The following is a 21,513-nucleotide window of genomic DNA, read 5'->3' as shown; positions in this document are numbered from 1 at the left end:
TTTGAAGATAATCAGTCTACTATAAGACTTGTAGAATCTGAAAAATTCAGTTCACGAAAAAAAACATATTGATACAAAAGTTCATCATATACGCGACTTGAATAACAAAGGAATAGTAAAACTTGCTTATCTTTCAACAGAGCAAATGATTGCTGATATTATGACAAAACCAATTCCTAAAGCTAAATTTCAGTTTTGCAGGAATGAATTACAATTGGTATGAGTTTCATTAGCAAAACAGGGGCAATGTTAGCATAAATTTAAGTATTTTGCATAATGAAACTCGAAAGGCATACGAAACGAACGTGCGCCAAGGTATATATTGGCGAGAGAAAGTAAAGCTCGTGTGCAATGCAGTATATTTGATTTTCACCCTAGCTACTTGTACCTGGCCAAAGGTCTAATCCAGTAGTACTTTCTTCTCTTTCAGGTACTAAGGCAAAGTATATTCCGGTTTATTTTTCTTATTGCCTAATATAGGTAAGCCTGATGATATTTAGTACTGATTAGGATTCTATGTAAGTTATTCTTTTGAATACTTCAATTTCAATGTCCTTGAACATTATTACTTTTTGTTATGCTTAAGTTAAGAAAAATTATCCTATTTTTAAATAAAGATTTCGTAGTTAATCTTTTTGACTTATGATTCTTTAATTCTGTGCTTGAGGAAACGTACTCATTACGCCTTGAGTGCTAATGCACAACCAACAGCTTCCAATTACATCACGAAGGCCTGGTGACGAATAATCATCCACCATCTTTTTGTTCGGGAACCACTGTAGAGTCATTAAGACGTGAACTATATGCAGTGCCCTCGCTGAGATTCGAACTCCGTACCTCCCGAATACACATCGACTGTGCTTCTAATTACACCACGAAGGCATGCTGAAGGAGGAAGAAAATACCTTATAACATTAATCGATGAGGTTTGACATTTAATATTTAAATACGGTCTCTTCGCATCACGTTGCATAATTCCAGCGTGTATTATGGCATAATTTTTGTTTCAGTGCAGACAGTGCTAAGAATTGGAAACCCAAAAGTTTCATTTTCGTCGCGTTATACTCTTTAACTGTAAAAAAGGAAATAAATGCTAGTCACTCTTCACAAAATTTGTGTTGCATATGGAAAAGTGATGTTTCCGATAACATAATTCAAAGGTGGTGTGAGAATTTTAAGCGTGGAAATTTTAGACTCGAAGATGATGCCTGCTTTGGACGACCATCCTCTGTAAACAAGGAACTATTAAAAGAAGCTGTCGCTGAAAGTCCAAGTTATACAGTTCTGGAACTCCAGACAAAATAATAAAGATTTCAGAAAAGGCAGTACATGATCATTTGAAGAAGATTAGGTATGTAAACCGCAATGTTGTATGGGTACCTCCTACTCAGAATATTTTGAATTTAAAACTATGAATTTAAAACTGAGAAAAATATAATTATTTAACTCTTTCGCGTAATAAAATCCGTATTAAGTACCTGAATCATTGATTTAAGTGTCGGGTATACAAAATGAAACGAATTGCGCGCTATCACTTCCTAGTATGTCCTTATAACCATCCCTCAACGTAAAAGGATATTGTGTGCAGAAGAGCATTAGCATTCAGCTGGGGAAATACTTACAACGGAGCAAAGAGAACGCCTCCTTTTCACTCGAAATTGGATAAATTTCGCCTTCTAGCATGTTGTCTAGTATGCCAAAATTCACCACTGAATTTAAGACGATTTACTACTACCTTTTAATACACTAGATGCAAATCTTCTGTTTCGAGGTTTGCATTGTACTACGCATTTAATTTCAAGTTCAATTATTACTTCTTTCGAAGTTCCATATGACAATGTTTTAAACTGCAATATGAAGGGAAATATTTTTTTCTGAAAATCTGAAGCAACATATACAGGGTGTCCCAATAAAATATATGCACTTTTTATGACTTTAACCCTAATAATTATTACGACACCGAAAAATTTCAAAATTCAAAATGCAAATGTAGAAACCAGCATTTACTGAAAGTGTTCAAATTAATGGCTATTGTGGTCCAGACAAAGTTGATAACGCTGACCGATGGAATTCAAATTGTTACTAATTATTGCAATTGGCATTTGGTCAAATTCTCTTTCAAAAGCTGCTTTCAGCTCATTGATGGTAGTTGGTCTTGTGTTACAAACCTTGGTGCTTGACATGCCCTTACAGAAAAAAAAATCCATAGGGGTCAAAACCGGCGAGCGTGGAAGGAGTGCTCCATTTTTGCTGAAAATACCATTCTTCATCCCGCAACATTATCTCTCTTCGATGTATGGCATGACGTATTCTTATAAGTTTCCCTAATTTTCACTACTCACTCTATAGTCAAAAAAGAAAGGTCCAATCAAGCCAAATGCTGATAAACCACACCGCACTGTAACACCTAGTAGGTTGACACGGTGTTTCACTGTCACATGAGGGTTCTCAGCTGTCCGGTAGGTATAACTGTGACGATTAATTGCATTATTTAATTTAAAAGTGACCTCATCACTCCAAACAATCTTGTATGAGAACTGATTCTCCTGTGCGCATCTTGCTAAATACCACTCACAAAATTCAATTCTCTGGTCATGATCATCTTCATTCAGAGGTGGTGAAATCTAGGAATAAAACTTTTCTATTGGGCACGCTTCAAAATGCGAAGGACACTCTTTTTGGAACGCCATTCTCACAAGCCGCTTACCGAACAGATTTTCTAGAGGAGACTGCTGAGAACTTTCGATAACTTCTCTATTCCATGTGTGTCGGTCGATGATCGTGGTCTTCCGGAATTGTTTTTCTGGGCATTCTGGACAGTTCCTTCGTCCTCACACTTATCTCGCAAACGAGTAATTGTGAGTCGCGTTGGTGCATCACGTTGAAACTTCATTCTGAACTATCTTTGGTAATCACTTTCTTAGGTCATCACATCCAGTGGCACATGAGAATGAATTTTCTTTGCTCAAAGTTCAACCTGACATCAGCCATTTTTTAAAGCCATCATACCTGAAAAAAGGTATGGTAGTTATGAGTGAGCAAAAGAGTGTATGCATTTTTTGGACACTCTGTACAAATCAAAAAAACTGACGAGTTAGTTATAGGATTCAATGAAAGTTTCTTATATTAAAAATTTTTGTACTGCTTCATTTGTATTTATCCAAATAAATAAATAAAAATAAAATAAAAATTTAAAAAACGCAGAATATTCTGGATGACAGTATAGACGCTTGTCGTCACCGCATGAAACGCATTTCATTGTGATTATTTTTGAATCAAGAGCTGAATATTTTTGGCTGAGAAAGAAATATGCGAGTTACAGATGACATTTCATTTTTTTAAATTATTTTTTTATTTAGTTTATTTCACATATAAACATTTACTATGCAAGAACAACGCTACAAGTACATTTGTCTTAAATTAGCAGCTATCATGAGACACTGACTCATATTTTAAGCAAAAACAATTATACAAAAACGGCGGATACTCTCTGCCTTTGGGCCAAAAATGGTAACCCAAGCGATGCAATTGGGCGTTTTAATGCCTTATAAATATACACTAAAATCACCGTTAACAAGCGTCCTTTGATTTGATAAAGTGATTAAGATGCGCAGGAAGTGATTTATCTTTGACCTAGAAAGTTGAACCCAGACGAGCAACCTTGTACGCGGGCAAGTGGAAAGTTACCACTGCCTATTTCCGTTCGTGTGGAAGTGATAGATACCGTCGAGGTGCACAAACGCATGCAATGATTCGAAATTAAAGTTCCCCCCCCCCGTCCTATAAATTAGTAAGTTGTGTATACGCGTGTGAAAGAAATAATTACTCGCATGACCTCTTCCAAAATCTACTTTTATTGTGCAATTTTTTTATTAATATCAGAGGAAACAATATTATCAAAAAGGAACAAATTGCCTGAAACTGCAGTTTTATTTGCCATATTGTTTTTGTCCAATGCATATTTCACAGTGCATATATATCATAAATAAAAAAAAAACATTTTTGGTTCCACTATTTTAGTAAAATGTAAAAAATAATATTTTAGCTATCACACCATTTTCGGCTACGTGTGACGAAACAAAAGCATATAAGGCTCCTGTAAGAATATTCGGATATTAAAAGAAATTCAGTTTAGGTGTTTTAAAGGGTAGTTTTCCGCTTCTGTAACATGTTTACGAGCCCGATTCCGTTAAAAGGGTCCTTCCCGAAGGGATCCTTTCCCATAACCCTCGTATGCTTTGCCTTAATTCAAATAATCCAGTCCATTAGATTTTAAAGAATATTAAATTAAGGAAAAATACCTTAAGTTATCTGCCTAAGAGAATAGACGCCTGCTTGTAGGATTTGCTAAAGATCATGCATATATTCAGTTACATATGGAGAAAATCCAAGCAGTCTTTTTTTTCCCTAGATTTCAGACTAAACTGAACTACCACAGTGTTCAGGAGCCTTATCCGTTCAGCCGTTAATAGCAACTAATGGCTAAGCGAATAAAACTGCAAAATAAATCTTACATATTGAATAAACTTCAAGAACAATTTTATGCATTGTAGTTTGTAAATTATGTTAGCAAAAAAACAAATAGAAAATAGCAAAGTGCAAATTACAATGTGTTTTTTCAATGCAAGTGTATCCAAAGTGGATAAAAATCTCGCATTATTTTTTATTTTGCTTCCTCTTTTTCCTCTCTGCGTTTTGATGCTGTAGAGTTTAAATTGGCTGAAAATAGACTTCTTAGAAGTATCTCTATGACTATGTATATAAGTGTTAAGTCCATATGGATAAAGTGAACGTTGTTTTAGTATATAGAGAGATTCCTGAAAAATTCGTGTTTTGTGATTGGGTATTATATCTAGTATCTGAAGTTGAATAGAGTTGAAGTCATGGTGTTTAAAGTGTTCTAATTCTGCTGTATTAAGTTGTGATGGTGTACTTATTTTAATGTTATTTTTTTGTGCGTTGAATTTTTTGATTTGAGCTCTATGGTTATTGATTCGAAAGTTAAGATTGTTTTTAGTCTGTCCTATATATTTAATATGTCAAGTACCGCATGTAATCATGTAAATACAGTTAAATGTTTTTCATAGAAATTGTTTTTTGGGTTTACCTATAGCAGGCATGGCGTTAAATTTTCAAGTTTGTCATCTAGTGGAATGACATTTAGTGATTTCAATACGAGTTAAACTAGCAAGATATAAAAGTAAGGAGGCTGCTAACCTTCAATACAGTAAAGTTTTTGTATAAGAACTTTAAAACTTAAAAAGGTTGGAGATAATATATAAAGTGGGTACATTAGGTAAGAGATAAATAGCGCTAATAGCTGCTATTTAGCATATCAAATGTTGTATGAACTTAAATCCATTTAGTGCGAATACAAGTTATTATTACTTGCGCAATTGCTGCAAAGTTAGTTAATAATAATTTATTTCCTAAACCGTATTGATTAATTGATTATATTATCTCCTAAGTTTAATTAAAGTAGAATTATTTTAAAAGTGTGCATCCATACTGGTAAGTTATATTTTGAAAGATGTTTTGAAGTAATTTGAAAGCAAAATGTTAATAATGTTTTAACGGGGACTGGAGTTAAATCATCACGAAGAATAATATTACAATTGCAAAAGTAAAAATTAAAACATGTAATTATTGTCATTGATCGGAAATTAGTTGACTTTTCAAGGGGAACAAACCAACTCCCGTTCAATGAACAATAATTGATAAAAATATGTAAATACGAAAGTGTTTCGTCTTTACTCGAGTTATAAGTTAAAGCCAAACCGGCAATTCTAGTCAGGCCAAATATTTCCGCGAATAGAAGGAATTATGAACCAATGCTGATACTCAAAGAACTTATTCTTATGAAGCATTTTAGTCAATTCAATTTGGAGTAAAAATCAATTACTGTAGAGAAATCCTATTTAACTCGAGTAACCGTCCCCGACACTTTCATGTTTATGCATTTGAGTACTATATTATTTGTAGAAATTAAACATTGGAAATTGTCATTATGAAATCGAAATCAAAGTAAAGTTGAAATAAACATGGAAGATTATAAAAAAGATAAATAATGCAAACTTTGCAAAAACAAATCAAAGAGAACATAAAAATAATATAAAAATAATATAAAAATAAAATAGAAAATAATATAAATAAGATCAGTGAATGTACATGAAGATATAAAGGCCAGAAAGGTATTAACTTACATTCTTTCTAGTGTGGGAGTTGGCAATGTGTTCTCTTCGTGTCTGACTCAGAAGTGTAGGGTGTCCGAAAATTCTTAGCGGCAGTAGGGGCTTTGAATTATATCAGTCGGTAAGACTTGGGTGAAGAAATTTATGGTAGTGGGTGGGACTTGGAATTCTTGAGGGATGTATTGTGGAGTTCTTATCTGAGAGAGACCGTCTGTTAAGATTTTTTTAAAAATACTAGTGAATGGAAATTAATTAATTTCTGGCTAATTGTCGTGTCGCAATGATTAAGAATTTAAGAAAGGAAAAAGGCATTTTCGCTGTCCAAGAGCTAGTAGACAGTCTAAAGGCAGGAAATAGGCCCATTTTTTTAGTAACAGTATAGTAACAGTATATGTCTGAAGACAATTAGCTTTTTACAATATATACAATTGAGTAATTACACTATATACAAATCTTTCAACTGACAGTCATCCAACTTATACCGCCTTCTCAGGTTTAGGAATAAATTATCATATCCCTATCAGTTAAATGATTTAGAGTGAGTATTTAACGCCTGCTCTTTTAAGGCAATGGTTGATAAATTGAAAGGGAATTAGATTATTTTTGAGAATTTTGATAAGGATCAAAATTTCGCGTTCTAAATCTATTGTATCTGTGCATATAGTTTTAATTCGTTGTATTTGATTAATTATAGTATTGTTAATTACTTTTTTGGATATGTTGGAGTTCCAATTTATTAATTTGTTAGTATTGAAATTGAAGTTTCTTGTTTTGTCAAAAAGTAAAATTTTTTTGTAGTTAATGATTTGAAGATCTAGAAAGTCTATGCTATTTTGTGAATTATTAGTTTTATTAAGTTTAAGACAATTCGGATAAATGTCGGAGTTTTCAATTTTACCAAAATTATTAATTGTAATAAGGTCATCAATAAATCTGTAGGTGTGTTTGTAGTAATTTAACTCTTGTGGTTGTAGATTTTTTTGGAAGTTAAATTCTTTGACAAATAAAAAGATATTACAGATCGAGGTGCTGGAATGTAAGCCCATTGGCAATCCTCTGACTTGTTTAAAAAGTTGATTTTGAAACTTGATGTAGTTATGAAAAAGTGTGCATTTTAGGTAGGTTTTCCATTTGTCAAGTGTCATGATATTGAGTATATTAGGGAAAAGTTTTGGTAGATCAAGTAGACTGGTATAGATTTCTTCTAGAGGAAGTGAGGTATATAAGTTTTCAAAATCATAGCAGTTAATTTACAATTGTAATATTATTCTTCGTGATGATTTAACTCCAGTCCCCGTTAAAACATTATTAACATTTTGCTTTCAAATTACTTCAAAACATCTTTCAAAATATAACTTACCAGTATGGATGCACACTTTTAAAATAATTCTACTTTAATTAAACTTAGGAGATAATATAATCAATTAATCAATACTGTTTAGGAAATAAAAAATGATATATATATACTATATATATGATTATATATTTGTGTACAAATTTAGTTATCTGTTATTTAATGAACATTTATATTAAGTAAGAGGTAGACTTCAGAATTTTAAGAAACATTTGAAGTAACAGCGTAGAAATGACATATGTTAACGATTTACAACATAAAAATTCTTTCAAATCTCGCTTGAACAATTGTTCTTTACGTTTGCGTCGCTTGTTGTTTTGAAATTCCATGATCTCACTTTTCATCTCGTGAGACGAAGAATGTTGTGATTGCTTTATTTATTTATTTATTTTCTTTTTTAATTCATTTCACCAAAGACAAGTAACTTAAAAGGTTTTTTTGTATATTTAATTTCACATTTTTTACTCTGTAGAAGAGAAAAAATACCAAAGAAAGAAAATAACTGGAATAACGCAGAAAAATTAACCTGTTTGATGAACACGGCAACGAAACCCTTCACATAACCTTTCTTTCAAGATCTTTTGATCAGTGGGCTAAAACTACATTCAATTTCTTTGAATTTTCTAAAAATTTTGATTTAACAATATGTCATTATCAGCTGCTCGAGGATCCTTTTAAAGCTATTAACAATGATCAATCGATGTTGAAACAATTGCTAAATTAGTAAATCGTGGTAGAGTTCCTAAATAAATTTGATTTGGAAGATTATTTTCAGCTCTGATGCAAAAATAGAACTTCTGGGATAATTAGTTTATTCGTTAAATAATGATGTGAATAAAAAACCAAATCGCACCTCAAACTTTCAATAAGTGGCTCAAAATTTATATCGGGATTTCATCGAAACAAACAAAAAATTAACTAACTAATCAATTTAAATTAAAACTACACAATGTATAAATTTTTTTTAAAATTTCCTTTTCGAAAAATGAATTCTGAAGCCTTTATTATCGCAGCTTTCATGGTAAGAGATTTCCAAGGGTGCCTGGAGAGCAGAGGCGTAGCTAGGGTTTTCAGCACCCGGGGACAACTGAAGATTTTGCGCCCCTTTCTTTGTACCAAGAATGGAAAACATTTCATTCTAAAATTTCGCAACATCAATTTGGCGCCCCCTGAAAGCTGCGCCCGGGGACAAATGTCCCTCTTGCCCCACGCTAGCTACGCCACTGCTGGAGAGTATGTATTCAGTTACATACCTGGAGTTATTTTGCTTATTACACCTTCCGCCTTAGAAAAGACATTTTTTCTTACATTTCTGCTTTTGGAAGCATCAGTTGTTGAACTTTTTAAGGACAGTCTTTCCTCAATATGATTGTGTACACTATTAATACCAGAACTCATTTATCTCAGAAAATCCTCTCAAGTGGTTGATGGTAAAAAGAGGGGCGGGAGAACCTCGGACCACCCCCGGGGTGTTCTTCCTCAAAATTGGGGTGGAAAGTTTAACAGTTAGCTAGGTTCAGCAATACCTCAATTACCTGTGGTACTACGGAGGTGCTGGCCTAGCTTCTACCTGTACCTGTACCTGTACCTGGAGTTATTTTTGCATGCCTGATACCTTTTGAGGTCATTAGTTTAAATCTTAAAAGTATGGGTGAAAAGGGAAATCATGATCAGAACTGTAAAAACAGCTCCGAATTCCAGAAAAATCACATGATCATTGCCTGTGCCTTGTTTATTTTCTCTTAAAAGATCGATCCTTTAATACCTAGCGACAATTTAAAAATTGTTTTTCTCCCTATTCTTTTCTTTTAATTTTTTTTCGAATTTAAACATTTAAAAATTATTTTCGCACTCTAATAGATTCCCCGTTATACTGAAACAAGTGACAACTACAATTTATTGTCTGAGTGAATAAAACACTGTTTTTAAGTTAAAAATTTTTATCTTTTAATTTGAAATTCATTTTTTTTTTTTTTTTTTTTGCAAATTAGTTTTCAGTAAACTCATTCGGCATTTTATTTCATTTATGCTAAATTCAACGAAAGTAGTTAAATACTGTTCAGAAGATTTAAACTTTCATGGTTTTAAAAGACAAAAACTGTTTTCGAAGTTTGTTCAGGATTATTATGGATTTATACACATTCAAATTTATTTAAAGAATTGCATTGAATTATATTAAGAGAACTAAAATGCAGGCTGCAATGGAAGTGTCATTATAACTTTAACATAATATCATATAAACGTAAATATCAGAAGTGCGACTGGAGAGGGAGACCCAGGCAAGAGGATGATAGGATTAGCTCAAGGTTTCTAAACTTTTTTCAGTCGGGACCCTTTTTTATCACTGACATTTTTTCGCAACCCCCAGCACTCCATAATAGTTACAAAAATTTTGTGGACCCCATAAGATTGCGCAAATCCCACACACGTGTGAGTGAAACTGTCAATTGTTTCACTTGTTCTGTAACATATTGTTGCAGTTTTAGGTCATTAACTTTAATTTCTAATTTTAAGACAAAGAACAATGGGGGAAATTTTAAATAAGTAACAGACGAAAGGACAGCGTCACGTGCAAAGCAAGCAAAAATAACGTTTATATTATAAAAAGAATGCGTCGAAACGTTTTCGTTTTTTCTTCTTTCTCTGTATTGTCTTATCTTTATCTATTTTCAGATTTCAGATGTGTAAAAATATTTGGTAATTTTAAAATTATTATTATAAGTTAAAGAATTATAACTGTTAAAATTTTTGGCGATCCCTGTTACAGGTCACGCGACCCCCTTGGTTTACAGTTTAAGAATCCTTGGCGATAGATGGTGAGTGTGCGTCTCCATCAAGAAGAGAGATGCCGTAAAACCATGTCTAAAAAAAGGTTGAACGCCTAAAATTGTTCGAGGGACACTTTACCTTGAAGAATTTGTAAACACGATTAAATACAGATCTAAGCATATAAAGAAACACGTATGTTACGTTAATTTCCACTGACAGAGTACAATAATGCTGTCTGTATACTGTAAGGTGAAAATTCTTTTTGAAGGTAGAAAATTAGCATATTTACATACGCTGGCAAAGGGTCACTTATATTGATAATTCTAAGCAATAATTCGTGGAGTAAACAAAGAACAGTAGACATTATTTAGCTACTTTTTCCTTTTCATTAATGTTTATAGGCCATGTGTTTGCTGACCATTGCAAGCCAATCAGTATGTTGTACACATCCACCTAATTGATAATCACGCACAATAATTTAATAGTTTTTTTAATTATATGTTGTGTTGTATTAAGTGATTAAGTTATTTAAACAAGAAAATTAAAAATTCGTGTAATTAATTAAAACAAACTGTTCTGAGAACAACGAATGATCTGTGAAATAGACTAGAGCCCGCATTACGGAAGTTCTGCATTATGTATTTGCATTCTTTCACTTTTATTGCACGCATTATGAAATACACTCTGAACAGAAGAAACAGATGTTGTATTAATACGCATTTAATCAAACAGAGAGATCGGATTCTGTCTGGAGGGTATAAGAAGCAGAAAGGAATTATATAAGAAATGGCTAGAAGGCTGATGGACTAGAAAGTTGATAAACTCGTTTTAGTTATAAATATTTAAAGCCAAGCTTCGTGGCCTAAAATATGAAGATGGACTAGAGTTGCCCAGATTTACTGTTGGGATGACCATGGATAAACGAGTCATGAATTGCATCAGGAAACTGGAGGGGTCGCAAAATAGGTCACCGAAGTTGAGATGGGGAACATTAAAATTCTTGTAATGCAAGATTAAAGAAAGTATGAGGTAAAGGATAATACAGAAAAGAAACCAGGTGTTGTAAACGTTTGTCGTTCTTAGCAGTTTCAATTCAGTACATGACATGAATTAGTTCCTAATCGTGATGCTGGGAGGGAGGAACTTTAAACTTTCAAAAGAAAGATCATTCATTATATTGAAAGTTACAAAGCACAATGAATAAAACCATAATCATTTCCACTCTATCTCAAAATGATGACTAATTATTTTGAAACAATACATACGTATATATATATGTGTGTGTGTGCGGGTGTACAATTAATTTTTCTAGTCTCATTAATTATATGATCTATTATACAAAGATGTTCCGGAAAGGAAGCATCAGGCTTTATTCCTTATATATCGGTCTTAAACAGGTACTTCGAGTTATAAATTTTCCAAAAATAAAGTATAGAATTTTATTAAAAACAAAATCTGAAAGCTTTCATTTTCAGATTTTATATTTTTTCATTTACACACAGATACATATTTCGAGAGCATTTGGGGTAGCACCCCTTAAAATATTTAAAAATAGCATACTTTCAGAATTTCTGATAAACAGTCTCGCGCGCTGGAGATAAAAATATTTCATTCCGTACAGTGTTGCCACTACTCAGTTTGAAATCGTTGAGTGGGTTTTTTTTTTTTTGTTAAAAATTAGATTGCAGTTTTACAAAATATGAAACAGAAATTAAAACAAATTCGAAATTCAAATTTCGGGCCTCCAGGTGCCCATATTCGGGTGGACGACTACGTTATTCAAAACTTGATGGCTCTAGGTACCGCTGTTTTTCACAGTACGAGAAATATACATACATTCATAAAGATTCTTCATTATTTAATTTTTTTATATATAATACAGGACGATAATATTTGGTGGTAACAGTTTGGACATTTATAGTACACTGACGTAAAATGTCATTTCGAGTCTAATAGCCCTTCTGGGCTAATTATTTTGGCTGTTTGAGTAAAAGGATTTTGTAAAAATAAGAACTAAATTTTAACACAGAATTTGGCAGAATTTAAATAGTAAAATATTCATTGCGCTTTAATTAATAAAAAGCTAGAAGTTCAAATAAATATAACCACAAATTTAATCACGAAATCAAAATAAAATCTTCGGATGCCAAAAGAACAACTTCTCTTTTGTAGCTGATCCCAAAGTTAATTCTCCTGTGCACTGAATTATGTCGCTGATTTGATGGTAGGTACGGAATTATGTCTTAAGTTAACAGTTATGGTTTTTCTTTCTTTGCTAATTAATTTCAGTACAGTGACTGTTTTACTAGTTGGAATTTGTTCGGAGATTATACAAAAAGTTTTTAGATAACACTCAACATATCACTTTGAAGTCTCTTTCGGAAAAAAGTTCTACTTTCCTTTATGATTGGAAATATATGTCTAGCATTCTGTGTTTAAAGAAACAAACTCTGTGATATAGCCGTTCCTCAATAGACACTAATGCCGGCTAGCTTTAAAAGGATTTATTAACAGAGCACACAGGAACGGTTACAAACAAAAGAAATTTATATAAAAATGAAACATAAACGAAATGGAACATCAAACATTGAGAATAACATAACATAGTAAGCTATCATCATGGCGGCTGGAGGTCGACTGACGTTTTTTTCATATCGCCACGAGATGGCGTTTAAATAAAATAGTTCGGTTACAGTTCATGAGTTCATGGCGTGAATAAAATAGTTCAATTACACTTAAATAGGTCTGTTACAACTCTATACTAATTATTCTTTTTATAATACCCCGTGAACAATTTAATGCAAATAATAAAAATTCAATCTGAAATTTTCTGCATTAAATTTAAAAACAATCCACGATTCATATTTGACAGCATTTCTTTATTTTAAAATTAGGCAAAACAACAACCTTGTGATTGGAATAGATTTTAATTGAAACTCTGTCGAAGGCGAACATGTACAGGTTTGTCTTTGTCAGTAATTTTACCCTCCCACCCAAAAAATATAAATAAGTCTGCAAAAAGAAGAAATAGAATTTCATTTCAAATCTACGCTAAACACATGGTTGTTGTTTTGTCTAATTTTTACTTTTGCGTATTTCTCTTCTAACTCGATTTATTAATTTATCTCTAAATTCAATTGCATCAGAGAACTGAGAATTTTCATTTTTCTCCCTAATCCTCCATACATACATACTGCTTAAAATTAAAAAAAAAAAAATTAAAAAAAAAAAAAATCTGAAAGGTTATGAAATTACGTCCAAAGGGGCGTTTTTTTAACATTTTGTCTGCTACTTTTATTTATTAAATATCACGTTCTTCGCACTTAAGCCATAAAATTCTTTCAAGAGCAATATCGCAAAATAGTTTTAAATTGAAACACATCTTTAGAATTTCCGATACAGAGTCTCGCGCTGGAGATAAAAATGTTTACTAAAAAGAAAGAAAGAAACTCGCTTTGTTTTAAATTTTACAAATTTCAAAATCACTTCATGTTAAGCTTGTTTAATGATCGGTTCTGTGCTTTAATCACTTCATGTTAAGCTTGTTTAATGATCAGTTCTGTGCTTTAATCACTTGTCTTAAAAAAAACATTTTGAGAGGTTTTCGGTTCTTAAACTTTTAGAAGTAATATATAGAAAGACTTATAACTTTAGACATGTGAAAGAATGTCTTCAGCTGAGTTTTCGAAAGAAGATTTGTTAACCATTTAAGATAAAGCGCACAGTGATAATTTGACTGATGAAAAGATGCTTTCATTGAAGGTCGTTTAAAGGTAGCTTGTTCAAATTTATTTCACTCATAGAGAAAAATAATTCAAAAGAAGGAATGAAGGATTGAAACATATGCAAAAATGTCAAATACAATGCTGCACAGATAAGACATAAACTTTCGTTTACTTACATTCACACTGGTGAAGTATTCAGATTAATGAATTTGCATACTTCAATAATATTTTAACATCCTTCCATGTTGAAAATCATCTAAGAAATGGTATTTCTGTTAAAACTGTAAAAGAAAGGCAAAAGCATTAACAAAATTTTATTGAAAATATTAGAAATAAAAAATGATCAGAAAAGAACTAATAATATATAACAAATATCTCATGTGTACATCACCATGACTCCTTTGTACGGAATATTAAATTATACACCACATGGCTCCTTTGTACGGAATATTAAATTATGCGCATTTTTTCCTGCATTTCATTTAAACTTATTTCCTCGAATTTCATTAGAGATATGTTTCTCATTCAATTAATTCAGTTGTCACTTCGTGGCAAGGCAAAAATACATGAAACCTCAAAATGTTTTTATTAAAAATTGAAAAATATGAAAAAATATAAAACATACAGTTAAAACGATTTAAAGAATAACTTTTACAATTAAAATTAAAGTTTCTATTTAAAAAAATGCAATTCGGCCAGCGGGCAAGAAGGCTGATTTTTCGGTGCAGAAGACTAAAGTTTCCTTTTGGTCCCACTCGGAAAAGAGACGCTGAAAGTAAAGAAAGACTTAATTCACTATTCTGCTAAGTTTCAAATGTAAACAGATATGGCTGCTATGGTAAGAAAAATTAGACTTAGCCGCACTTAAACAACTTTTAAATTGTTGATAATTCCACAATTATTTCATGCAGGTTAATTAAAGGCATAAAAACCTTAACCGGATCATAAGAACAACATAATTCTATCATTTTTAAAGCAAAAAATGCGCAATTTACCAACATATAAGAATAAAGAAAGCTGAGCTCACTGAGCCGAGTTACACATTTTTTTCGTGACCCCTTTTCGTGAGACCGATTGCAACAAAAATAGAAGGTGCACAACTATATATTATAGCAGTCCTATATACAAAATTTCAACGTTCTGAGGCTACTTGTCTTCGAGTTATGCGAGATACATACATACGTACATACGAACGAACGTACGTACAGATACCATGAAAAAATCTGTTCTGAATACATTTTAAATCAGTTTTATAACTCGTTTGGGGAAAAAGAGTCCTTTATTATGTCCTTACGTACAGATGTCAAGCAAAAACATTATTAAATTGCATTCAATAGCGGTCAAAATGGATATTTTCGTTGAAATATGGTACCCGGAATTTTTCGTAATTACAATACTTCCTGTACTTCGTACAAGGAAGTAAAAATTTACAAACAAGGAGTTTCTGCTGCTTCGTTTACTGCTGCTTTGTGGATATACTAAAGAAAATGTAAAAATTGAATTTAATATTATCAGCAGTTAACAAATGAATGAAACTGCACAAAACTTTCTGCATAAAATTCAAAATGTATTTTGTGAAATGCAGCTTTGGTGAAAAATTTCAGGACTCGCACATGTACACACGTGCACGTATCTCTAAAATGTGATTATATTCTCTAATTAATGTCACGTGTGCATGAATAACTGGGAAACGCGCATGATAAAAAGGAACTCTTTGCAACTGTAGTATTTTAAGAGAAAGATGGAGAGAAAATAATTACAAGTACATTCTTACAAACAATATTGTTATGAATTCTGTACATATATGAATAATTTTGGTGAAATAATACGTGAAGTTGTTGTGTTTATTTTGTATAATGTAATATGAAGATCTAAAGAAGTGAAGCTTGCCGGAAAAGTAAGAATACAGGGGCAAGTCTGTTTAAGATTGAGAAAATGTCTATCTCGCTAAATTGCCGATGTATCGCCAAGTTGCCAATGGTTTGGGCGACTAATTTTTGTAGCAGAATTTGGCGAAAGAAGTTGCCAGGTTAGACCGATCGCTATATAACTGTAATGAGTATTTACGTATGCGTCCCAGAAGATGTCATACTAAGGCTACTTACTGCTCACAGGATGCAGGACCACAATTTCGTCACTTAAGCACACACTTTGCTGCATTTCTCATTGTAAATATCATTAATTTATACTTTATTTGTTTATTTACGTAATGTTAATTACGAAATGGTACGTATTAACAGCGTCAAAACTTTTGAGTGCTTCCCAAAATGTTACACAAGTTTTTGTTCTTCTTCAAGTTTTAGTCTAAGAACTATTGCGTTGAATCTCCAAAATATTAATGAATAATCTCTAAAGCAAATAATTAAGACTTGAGTAGATAGGAAATCAAGGTACTTTTTTCATCTTCCCCCAAATCTTCGGAAGATGTGATGCAGAGTTTAAATCATGGAGTACATTCGAGTCAACACGCACTGCAGTCGACAGCATCTGCTTTTTTACGGCAAATTTATTGTAAGGCATAATTAATACTAAACAAATAATATAGTATTAATCATGCCTCGAGTTGTCTGAATTTAGCATGCGAAAGTTATTGAAAATCCAGTGTACATTAAGTTACTTTTGGTCCGTACAATACATTAATGCTTTCATTTGTGATAAAAACGCAGTGTGTCAATATTATACGCATTCACGACAAAAGGTCAATGTTTTCTTTTCTCCCCCTCCCGACACCCACCGAAATTTCTAGGTTACGCATTCTGGTGAATTTTTTAAACTATTGCATATATTTTTATGTATACAAAAAAGAAAGAAATGCCGTGTTCATCAACGGAATTTATTGAAAAGCATGTTTCTTTGCTATGACATATCGCAATTATATCTTTAAATGTTAGGCTGAAAACTATATATTAACACTTATTTCCATCTATTGTTTCTAACAACTAAGTAAAGATCATTTTAGAAAATATTTTTATTTATTCAATTTTTCCACAGCGCTTGCGCTGGTTTTCTAAAATGGAAAATATTCGGTAATACTACTAAAAGATCTACTTCGCTTACGAATTTACATTGATCAAACTTCCCCTATGCCCCTTAATTTTTTCGTATTGAATTTCTCAGTACCCCATTAAATAGAATTAAACTCAAGTTTAACATAAACGCGAACAGTCGCATTCATTTATCGGAATACTTGGCAGTGCGGAAGGCTATCAAAGATGTTACGTTTTTCTTTTTACCCCACACATGGGTTTCTTGGCCTCAAAAAATTGCGTCGTTGATGGCATTCTTTTCTTGTGGAATTTCTCCGCCATAAATTGCTTCAGGCGTTTTACCAAGGCCTCCCTGTACAAAACTGCGCTAAGAAGTCGTCTGCACGCAATATCGAAGTGGACCCCCTATCCGATCTGGCAACGCAGCGTGTATGAGTAACACCAGTGGGTGACAGCGGCGAGAAATGTAAATCGAAAGAGGAGAGGTGGGTGAAGGTTTCACAAGGGGATGCAAGGGACGTCGACCCGTGCAACTCTTTATTCCCTCGGCAGGTGGCGCGTCGACGCTACTGACCTTCTACTTGATGTGGGTGGCTAGCGTTTTAGGGTATTCCACATTTGGCGATTTAGACCAGGTTTTTAAGAAAGAAGGACCTTTTGTAAAAGAACTAAAAAGGTCTTAAAAATTTTTAAAATAACGTAGGGCAGTCGTGAGCCTTGGAAATTAAGAATGCCGTGATACTGTAAAACACAAGCGAACAAAAATATTTCAATATTCTCAATTAGAATTATTTAAGAAAATCTCTTTAAAAGCACCGGAATGATATTTTGGTTTTCAGAAGCAGTGCTAAAGATATTAAATAATAGTGTCTTAAAAATCTTACACAATATTTTAGCTAGTTAGGGACCATTTTAAGATTATTATTTGGATTAATCTTAATAAAACTACCACTGAAATATCGTTAGAATAAACACAAAGTGATACACAGCCATGATACAAGCAAATGCGCTTGGAGAAACGGAGTCAATCGACTCACTGGACTCATCGTCATAAACTGCTTATCAAAAAGTGAAATATTAGTGAACTGAAGCAAAGCAAGATGCTCCACTATCACTTTGGTTTGGCTTATGTAATTACGACAGAGAACTGAGGGCTATCTGCCTAAGGGGAAGGAGGCCTTCGTGGAGGACTTTGTAATGGAAACTGACTCGTATACATGTTACACATGATGGAAAAACCACGGAAACCCCCTTGCAGCCATTCCGTTCGCCAGATTCGATTCTCTACCTCAGATCCGAACTACCACAGTTCAGCGTCTTTACTCCTCGACCGCTGGTGGGCTACTGTCACTTTAAAAACAAGTTTTAAAAAGTCCAGATAATTTAAATAAATATATATTGCAAAAATGATGAGAGTTTATTTTGGAAATCCCTTTCCTACTTTTATTATTGCACTTGTTTAAAGTGTAATATACTAGATTTTCAGAAAAGTGTACATCAGATAGAAAATATTTAAGTCTGTGAGATAAAAAAAAACTGAATTATTAGCCAAAGGGCAATTTGCTCAGAAGGGTTATTAATTTCGTGTTGACATTTAGCGTTGGTTTACTATAAACGGCGTTTAACTTTTCATATTACTGCCAACAGATATTAGAGCCCTGCATTATATTTAAATACATTAAATTATGAAGAATCTATATGAATGTATATGTATGTTTCTTGCATTGTGAAAAAACAACGGTACCTAGAGACATTAAATTTTGAATAACGTAGTCCTCCACTCGAGTATGGACATCTGGAAGACCAAATTTCGAATTTGTTTTATTATGCATTTTATATTTTGTAAAACTTTAACGAATGTTTGATTAACAAACTCTATGATTTCAAAACGAGCAATGCCAACACTGTACGAAAGGGAAAAAAAATATCTCCACAGCGCGAGACTGTGTAAATTCTAAAGCTGTGCTCTTTTAAAATTATTTTGTGATATTGCTGTTGAATTGAATTTTATAGTTTAAATACCAAGAACATGATATTTAATAAATAAAGGTAACACACAAAACGTTAAAATAATGCACCTTTGGGTGTAATATAAAATCTGAAAGCTTTCAGATTTTTTTATTCTTTTTATTTATTTTAATGTTTTTATTTAAACCTTTGAAATTTTTCAAAGTGAAAAGAGCATATAAATTTATTTTCTGTTGTCTTATTAACAAACAATTCATACATGCTACAGAAAAATAAATGATTCAAACTTTTTTTATTACAGCAGTGTGTCAATTTTTTTCTGCTAGTTATTGCGAACTAATTATTAAAAAAGCGTTATTAACTTTTTCTGCTTTGCAAGATAATGGGAAGTAAGTGCACATTTACGACGTGTTGGAATATTAAAACATTAAATAATCGTCTGCCGATAAACTACAATACTGTTTATTTTTCCCAGAATGCCTTTTTCAGATTGGCAACTACAAGAATTAAGAATTTTAAATAAGTAAAGGTAAGCTGTGTTTGAATTTTTTTAGTAAATTATTTGTGTTAGTTTATGTATGAAATATGTTTATTGTATGAAATATATGTTTATTGTATGAAATATATGTTTATTGTATGAAAGTGTTTACTTATTGAATTAGTTTAATAAATGTCGTATACATTTATTTTTCTGAACTAATAAATTATTTCAGGTTACACCCCTAGAGGAGATCCAAAGCCTTTGGTTGTCCATTGAAGTGAAATGCTTTCGAAAATGCAAATAAAACAGTTCGTAATAATGCAAATAAAGCGGTTCGTAATATTTTAAAAAATTAAGGCGTTTTCGTTTGATTTCTTTTATAGTGTACTGGCTAAATAATCCGAAGTTTCAGATTCGAGCCAGGCAGAAACATGGTCTGTTTCCTTGCGAAACTTTACACAAAATGTCAAAACTATACTCCGTTCATCTCATTATTTCATTTTATTAAATCATTTAAATTAAATGAAGAAACAAAATGGTCCAGTATCTTTCAAGAAAAACGCTTAAGATGATTTCTCGAGCATTATTTATGAAGTTTTCTTCAGTGTAAGTGTTTTCTTTTACAATTTCGATACAAGTTTGTTATTTTTGTACTACATTACGACCTCGAATTACAAATTTTGTATTTGTATATCTTCTAGCCAGGTGCAACATGGTGAAAAAAGTGCTTGTAACTGGAAAATCAATAAATAACTGCAGATGCTAAACAACCCTCTTTTTTTTTTCATTTTTTGCTACAAAATGAGTAAACATACGACACGCAATATTCAGCTCAAAGTTGTAACCCTGTAAGAGAAAAAATTTAACAACGCGAATTTTTCAAGTGCTTAAAAGAGAGATAAACTCTTAACTAAAAAACAGAGCACTGTGGAAGTAAATTCAGCGCAACAGCCTTTAATCCCCTGTTTGTAAGTTTGTAACTTTAAAGGTGACTGGACGTACGGTAAATCACGTAAGCTGAAGCAAATGAACTAGACTGAACTGCTGTTGTAGATATAAACAATATATACTCTAGTATTTTTAATCATATATGTTTTAAATTAATATCATATCTGCTTTAAATTAATATTTAATCATATCTGCTTTTTCACAAATGTTATTGGATGCAATTTCAATAATTTCGTAATCCAAAGTGTTCACTTTTATATGTATTGTAAAATTCTGTGTTACAAGAGTAATATGGTTGAATATTAATTATCCAATGGTTCTCAACCCTTTGCCTCGTGCACCTTGTTCATCGCTGCTAAAAGATAATTCTCGCCTTTCCAAAACGTCAAAAATACATATATGCATTAATTTAGATTTAGATTATTTTCTAATGCATTTTACAAATTAAACACGAAAAGTGTTGAAAATGTTGTCAAGTACAAAAACTTAAATAAATTCTGAGTATTTTATATTCATCAACTAAACGTTAATAAAAGGCTGACCGCATTCCCACTTGAAACTATGAAATCCTAACCCTCTCCCGCTTAAGAACCCCTAAATTGTCTGAACTAATGTGAATCGATGCTACTTCTGGTACTAGTTGGGAATTGGAATTAAAAGAAAGGCTGTAGCCATTTCGGAGCAAAAGATGACGAATATAAAAATATTTGTCATTTTTTGTGGTACAATACAACTTTTGAGCCTCGATTCATAATTTCGTGAATTTAATGTTATCCGAAAATGAAAAAAAAAAAAAAAAAAAAAGGGCTCACTCCGTCTTATTTCTGTGGTATTATGCTGCTAATACGTACAGACGTTTTAATAAAAATTTACTATTGTAATTATTCAGTGTTAATAATTAGCTTTATATTGAAATCATAACTAAAGTAATAATAATAATAATAATAATACATTTTGTGATACATTTTAGTTTCTGTGTTTTCTTCAAGATACCTTTTAGAGTACTTTTTTTAATATGGATTCCTCACTATTTTAATGAACTTTAACAATCATCTTAAATTCTAAATCTTGGCAAATGAAATATTTTTTG

The 21,513-nt window shown here is 32.2% G+C and overlaps 1 long non-coding RNA gene across 1 annotated transcript in view; it reads right to left on the bottom strand.

The window, feature by feature from the left end:
* Nucleotides 1-310: 310 nt before the first annotated feature.
* Nucleotides 311-21,513, bottom strand: part of LOC118190934 (uncharacterized) — a 32,063-nt gene continuing 10,860 nt past the window's right edge. Inside the window, exons 3-4 of the long non-coding RNA XR_004758500.2 lie at nucleotides 14,216-14,320; nucleotides 311-3,009 (exon numbers count right to left, since the gene is read on the bottom strand). This is a non-coding gene — a long non-coding RNA (uncharacterized LOC118190934). The remainder of the gene's footprint in view (nucleotides 3,010-14,215; nucleotides 14,321-21,513) is intronic.

This window comes from Stegodyphus dumicola, chromosome 6, assembly GCF_044657685.1.
Source record: "Stegodyphus dumicola isolate Sdum_Otavi_A_Nest chromosome 6, ASM4465768v1".
NCBI classification, from domain to species: domain Eukaryota; kingdom Metazoa; phylum Arthropoda; class Arachnida; order Araneae; family Eresidae; genus Stegodyphus; species Stegodyphus dumicola.
Note: the sequence above shows the minus strand (reverse complement) of the source record. Positions and strands in the feature narration are given on the sequence as shown.